Source organism: Euprymna scolopes, chromosome 26, assembly GCF_053919585.1.
Source record: "Euprymna scolopes isolate OS-2025 chromosome 26, ASM5391958v1, whole genome shotgun sequence".
In the NCBI taxonomy this organism is placed as follows: Eukaryota; Metazoa; Mollusca; class Cephalopoda; order Sepiida; family Sepiolidae; genus Euprymna; species Euprymna scolopes.
In genome coordinates, this window is record NC_136507.1 from 23,362,454 (window position 1) to 23,369,990 (window position 7,537).

A 7,537-nucleotide genomic window follows, 5' to 3' on the forward strand; every position below is an offset into this window, starting at 1 on the left:
CTACGAGTGCAAACAGTTATCAGATAACATTATATTGAAATACTTATAAAATAGGCAAAAGAATGCAATATTGCGGCGATGAGCCAGGGGTTGGAGCTTAGTTGTTAGTGTGAAATACATTAAATTGAAATATATTAAATTGAAATACATTAAATTGAGACGCTGTCTGAAAGGTAAAAACTAGTGGTAGGTGTCATCCCAGATGTTGTAACAACACAGTGGGTGGGCGAATGGGTTAGATTTTGTAAATATACAGGATTGTATTAGGTGGGGGTAACTTTCGAGGCCGGTAGAAGGAGCCCACCCATTTTGTAGAAGTTTCTGCAATGTGATCAATGTACTTGTGCCAATCCCTTTTGTCTGTGTATGTTAAGTCGAGGATTTTAAAGGAGGGAATCTCAGACAAGGTGCTTGTTTGTCAAGGTGGTTGAGTAGGTTTATGGTAGTTGTTAAAGGAAATAAGCTTTGCCTTAGTAACAACATTTGTTTTTACACGGTGGTCACCACTTATCAAGGCCCGGAAGCCACTCAAGGATAAGGGTTATTGCAAGTACAGTATGTTAGTGTGGAGATTTGATGACGTGCTTATTTAAGGGGGCGGTTCACTAGGAATTTGTTAACGTTGGACTTGAAGACATCCAAGTTGTAGTCAGGTGGGAAGCAGGTAGGCGGAACAGAGTTCCACAGGCGTGCAGTTCTAAGAAAGAAGATTTGTTCATGGAATCCACGTTTTGATTTAGGCACAGATAAAGATATTACAGTCAATTAAATAAAAAAATAAACATATTACAATCAATTAATGACTCTATTCGATTACGGACTGAAGGTCGTTTTCTAAGGTTTCCGCTATTGTCCTTTGATAAGTATACATTATCTTTTTCCTCATGTCTATTATAAATCGTGGTCTCATCCGCAAATAACCCCTATCTGTTCTAATGCTATATTTATTGTTTTTGTTCCCGGTTTCTAGAGGAGAAATCCTTCAAAACTCAGACATTTTTTATTTCTGTTTCTTTTCTTCGCATTAAAAACAACTTTGGTGCCTAACTTTGCCCTCGTGGGGAGGCAAGTAAATCGGAACATTGAGACCAGATATGAATGTAAAAACATCCAGTAAAATAATTTACATGTATTTTAGCCATGGCGATCCATTGCAAGGATGAGATACGGAGAAATTTGCATAGCCTAATCGCAATGTATATTTTTTATTTACTCTATATATATATATATATATATATATATATATATATATATATATATATATATATATATTTGTTTACTGTTTTGGGGGAAAGAATTCCAACAAAGTGCTCGATTACAAAGAAAAAATTTTCGATATAAGTGTTTAATATTTATTTATTTAATTTTACAGGTTTCAAGCCCAACATAAAGGGAACCAGTTAATGGTAACACGTAAACGATGTTCGGCGCTCCTCAGCCATTGGTACCGCCGGTTTCAAGCCCAACATTGGTACCGTCGGTTTCAAGCCCAACATAAAGGGAACCAGTTAATGGTAACACATAAACGATGTTCGGCGCTCCTCAGCCATGGCTGGCGAGAGCCGAACATCGTTTACGTGTTACCATTAACTGGTTCCCTTTATGTTAGGCTTGAAACCGACGGTACCAATGTTTTTCTGAACTTCTGTACAATTATATACTAGCTCCTAATGAGAAAAAACGTATTTCTTCGAAACTCTGTGGATTAAGGACTTTACCTTTACTTTTGTTTCATCCCTTTATAATGAATAGGTTTTTAACTTTTACTAAAGCGTTTTTCAACATATTTTATTAGGTTGGTGCCAAAACGTTGTCGCTTTTGACGTTTAGTTAAACGTCAAAAAGGACAATATTTTCGCACCAACCTAATATTATATTATGAACTTATATATATATATATATATATATATATATATATATATTATGAACTTATTAATATATATATATGTGTGTGTTTGTGTGTGTGCATGTAAGTGTGTGTCACTGTTTCTTCCTGTGTGTGTAATGAAACAAATATCAGGCGGTAAATAGGAAAATAATAATAATTAAATACCAGACGATTCCTTTTGGCGAGCGCTTATCTAATTAAAATCATGTCTAGAGAGTAAATTTCCAGACAAAATAATTGATGATGATGTCCAATGTAGACACTCAAACCATAGCCAAGAATTATCTTGCGTGGTCATCTACAGAGAATTTAATTAATCCTGAATCCTATGTAAGACCTGCAAACAGATTGGATCATCACTTACTACATAAGTAGTTCACAAAGATTAATTCAACCAGCACAAAGAAAACAAGATGTTAATTTGAAATTGTCTGATGACAATACAGACAAATTATTATATAAAGAAATTATATGCGACGAAAGTGCATATAATATATTGATCCATATACAAGAAAGTAATTTCTCGAATGAAATCATTATTTAAGCAAGCAAATATGTGCGATTAGTTAGAATAAGGATATTGCTAGCAAATGTTACAAAATTGCGTGTAATATACTAGTCCATATAAGAGAAGGTGATGCCTGGGATGAAAATATTATGTAAAAACGTGTAACATAGTGCATATGAGCAGGTAGGAAAAAAGCAGCAGCTGCGAAGGATAGCTGGATTGCGAAAAGATTAGCAGCAGTAGTAGCCGAAAACAAAAACCGTATATGAAAATTATGAAGTGCAGTAAACGGGGGAAAAAAAGCACCACGTGATTTGGAGAAGAAAAGTGTGCACCCAAGAAAAGTCAAGATCGAGATGTGGCTGGCAAACGTTCAAAGTAAGGTTAGACTAGATGAGCATGTGGCGCCGAGAGACGTTTTAAGTGTTGTCGAGATGGGAAAGTAAGCGGTTGTCGACGGTTGCTACTGGAACTATAGCTACCTGTGACATAGCAGGATTTGTGGTCAAGACCGCTTTTCTAAATAGCCATGTCATATTAACAGGGTAACTTAAGACATTATAGAAAGGTCATATTTTGAGCGTCAGATCAGCATAATTGCGTTGAAACTCCGGTTCTATTTGATCACCATGTAAACGACGTGGAGCCTAGTTAGTATCAGATGTGTGACTATTTCGGAATGCTAGGTACTGCATATAATCTTCCCATGTTCGGTAGACATATATATATATATATATATATATATATATATATATATATATATATATATATATATATATACTAGCAAAGTTACCCGTCGTTGACTGGGTTCAAAAACAGCCTACAGAAAATTGATTCTGATTTATGAAAGTATGATAGGTTATGAAAAGGAAGGGTTGTAAAGAGATAGCTTCGAATTTGGGGGTATCAAAACAAAAGCAAAATATGATGAAAGTAAAAATAAAATAGATAAACCCCATAATTTATTATACCATACCTGTTCACACTGAAATACTTATCACAATATTCTATGGATCTATACAAAAAAAAATCTTGTTAAACTTCGTGACATATGTCCATTCTATGGAGGTCAGGAGCGAACGAACACCCCATAATTTTATTATACAATATTTCTTCAGACTGAAACATAATTATTAAAGTATACTTATGCAGATGGATATGAAAAGTTTTTATTAAAGTGTGTGCCTATTTCCATTCTATGGAGGCCAGGCGCGAACGCAGACCCAACAATTTTATTATACCATCCCTATTTAACTTAAAACATACTTATCAAAGTATTATTATGTACATCTATATCAAAAACACTTGTAAACGTTTTTTTTTTAATTTTTAAATTTTTTATTTCCATACTTTGTGGACCAGGCGCGAACGCAGAGCCCACAATTTTAATGAACCGCCGTTCTGCCAGATCAAACATATCCATTCCTGTGTCTCGATACATCTTCTATCATTATATGTAATCAGTTTTTTAAAATAGTCAACCATATAGGAGCCTATTCGTGACAGCACACACACACATTCAGCTTTATATATATATATATATATATATATATATATATATATATATATATATATTATATGGGTAGTTATTTTTGTGTATATCCGTTCGAAGCGTTGAGTGAAATTTGAAGATTAAAACATGTATAAATTTATTTGAAGCCAAAACTGCAACACGAATTTTTTTTATAAAATAAACAGGTGTTTATTTTTAAAGAAATATATTTCGGAGTAAGACTCCTTTGTCAATCTTTTTTTTCTTCTTCCTCGACATGAAGTTGAAGATAGTTTGATGAAGAGTTCACGTGATGTTGTTAACTGCGGGGGTTTTATGAAGTCGGATAGGTGACGCGTGGTCGCGCATTTTGAAAATCTGGGTAGTTATTTTTTGTTCGAAGCGTTGAGTGAAATTGGAAGAATAAAACTTCAAATATATTTATACATTTTTTATTCTTCAAATTTCACTCAACGCTTCGAACGGGTATACACAAAAATAACTACCCAGATTTTCAAAACTCTGTCGAAAGTTTTAGGCAGATATACAATCATACATATGTTAATAGATACACGTGAAAAGAAAAATTGCTGACCCGGATTTTAATTTATTTCTTTCATTTTTTTTTTTTGTTCTAATTGCAACCTTACACGAGCAAGTATATGCAACCAGAGAGAACATAATATTGCTAGTATATTTGACGAAAGAACATATATTACACTAACCCATACATAGGAAAGTAATGCCTGGGATGAATTTATTATAAAAGTGAGCAAATATTCGCGACTAGAGTGCATCTTGAGATCCCGAACGCACAGATAAATATATAATAAATAATATTGCTTGCGATGTAGGTCTCGTGACAACAGAGCACATATAACGTCATCGCTTCTCCCACCAAAAATAAAAGTACGATGTCATCCCTGCGAGGATGGTATTAAAACAACGCGATAAGGCATGGTCCGACTTAATCATAAGCAATCTATGTTCACAAATGTAATCTCTTTTAGGAGACCGTTTGCTGATTGCTGGTTGCCTGGTGCTCACTTACTGGTGTACGCAAATGTTTACACATTCGAATAACTGGAGTCCACCTCTACACTACAATTACGCTATATAATGCAATGTTGCTTCAGTAGGAGAAAGGATATATACTGATTGCTTCGGCAGGTGCAAAGAAACAGTGGCATGATTGTTCATGAAGAAAACTATATTTCGGCTCATCTACGGCTTCGTCGAGTATCGTAATTCGACAATATGACGAAAAAGTCACATCAGTGCGTGTAAGAAAGCAACATATGGATGAACAGAAATAAGTAGATAATATATACCTGTTATTAATTTTACATTGAGACAATGCGTGAAGCCACTTGATTTAAGAACGAAAGATGATTATCACAAAGACAGGAAATGCGTTTTGAGCTTAGTCTTGAAAAAACTAAGGCTCTACGCAGAAGGAACACAGCAGTAAGCAAGTTTCATAACCATTCAGATATTGGAAATAAGCTTCGTGAATAAGATACCTGTTATGGTAGGGTCCACCTAACTAGCATACGGAGAGTGTCAACCATATAAATATGGTTGGTACCGTAAAGACGGCAAAGACCCAACGAGGGACCCAACAAGAGACTCAGGAAGACAATGAAATCGAGCATCGACGACTACCCAGTCGACAACTTCTCCAACTTACCAATGGACTCTATTTAAATAATGTATATACTTTCTTGCTCTCAGTATATTTGTTTTATTTTAATTTTGTGCTGTGGCTATTTATTTCAATGTGTTCAGTCAGGTTTCAACAGTACCAAAATAGCGAATTTGTTGAGACCACTAGATTCGCGTGTCAAACGAACTGAAACAAAGGAAGCTGGAAGTAGATCAGACAATGATGGAGAACACATGCCAGTATTTAGAGAAAGATTTGAGACTATCTACATGAGATTATCTACATACGTTTGTGAGAGAAAAGGTTACAGAGAAGAAGGTACGAAGCTAATAAAATTACAGTTACGTTTCAGCAACCTTATCAAGACGCTTCGTGTAGCACAGGGATTCTCTAGCCCAAATATGGGAACAACAGCATACCTGACTGGATAAAATATTTGTCGAGATTTAGAGTAGCTTCAAATCTGAGATAGTTTTTTGTTAGTGCGATAATAAGAACCGATTTTACGAGAATCGGAAAAAGCAATAGATCTAGTATATGGACTTAAATAAGATTTGACGAGAAAGAAAGACGGATTAGTTTCAGTTAATCTTGGTCGTACCTTAATAGATGCAAAGACAAGCAATAAGGTTTTATCTTCTAAGGCATATTGTATGCGTGACTCGACAAACCTATGCATAATCCTTTTTAACTGCCTTTATAGAGTTCAAAATAGACTTTGTAGACTCATAGGGAATGTCCTTTTCTCTTTCCTGCAACCTCTTTCTCACGGAAGAGATGATACGAGTTTGTCTCTGCTTTATCGTTATTTTCATAGCAAGTTCTCGGCTGAGTTCCAATCTATTTTCCCCCTCACAAACTTTCACATGAAACATCCGTCGAGCAGAAAACACTATCAATAATTTCCCCCATTCTTTATCTGTGCCTAAACCTAAACGTAGATTCCATGAGCAAAGCTTCTTTCTTAGAACTGCACGCCCAGGGAACTTTCTTCCGTTTTCCTGCTTTCCAGCTGACTACAACATGGTTGTCTTCAAGTCTAACCTAAACAAGTTATTGGTGAGCCGTTCCATATAAGTTAACAAAGTCCCCGAATTTCCATTACTAACAATTACTATATTGTCCAGTTTCTACTGTACACTCTTTAATCCTTATCCTCAAGTGGCCTCTGAGCCTTGATAAGTGGTGACACCTATGTAAAAAAAGAGCTCCCTTACTGGGGCACTTATGCCGTCCTATTATCAAATATATGTGATCATCGGGTAAGCTATGTTGTTCTTAACGCCAGATTATCAGGTTGTCGACGATTGCTACTGGAACTATAGCAACCTGCGACATAGCAGGATTTGTGGTCAAGATCGCTTTGATAAATGGCCAAGTCACTTCGAACATTATAGAAATGCCATACTTTGAACGTCAGATCAGCATAATTGCGTTGAAACTCTATTTGATGACCATGTAAACGACGTGGAGCCTAGTTTGTATATATATATATATATATATATATATATATATGGAAAATGTGCGCATGAAAAGTAATATTCTTAAGATTTTATTAAACCTGGAAAAGTAAAGGACAAGAAATTCAACCTGGAAAAGTAAAGTACAAGATATTCTAGTAAAGTAAAAAGTAAGAATTTTTTAGACTTAAAATATTGCAGCTAAAAATAAAATTTGAATATTGATAAATATTTTATTTATTATTTGCATATGTTGTTGTTTATTGTTGAGTTAGAAAGGGTGTCAGTCGCTGGATTGAACTTATTTCCCCCCCCCCTATTATTTGCATATATTTATGTAGTGAAAATTGTTTGAATAAAATTAATTCATTAGTTAGTTAGTTAGTAGATGGAATTAATAATTTTATAATTTACATAAAAATGAATTAAATGATCCTAATTATGATATAATAAAATTATTAATTTTTATGTAAATTATAAAATTATTAATTCCATCTACTAACTAACTAACTAATGAATTAAT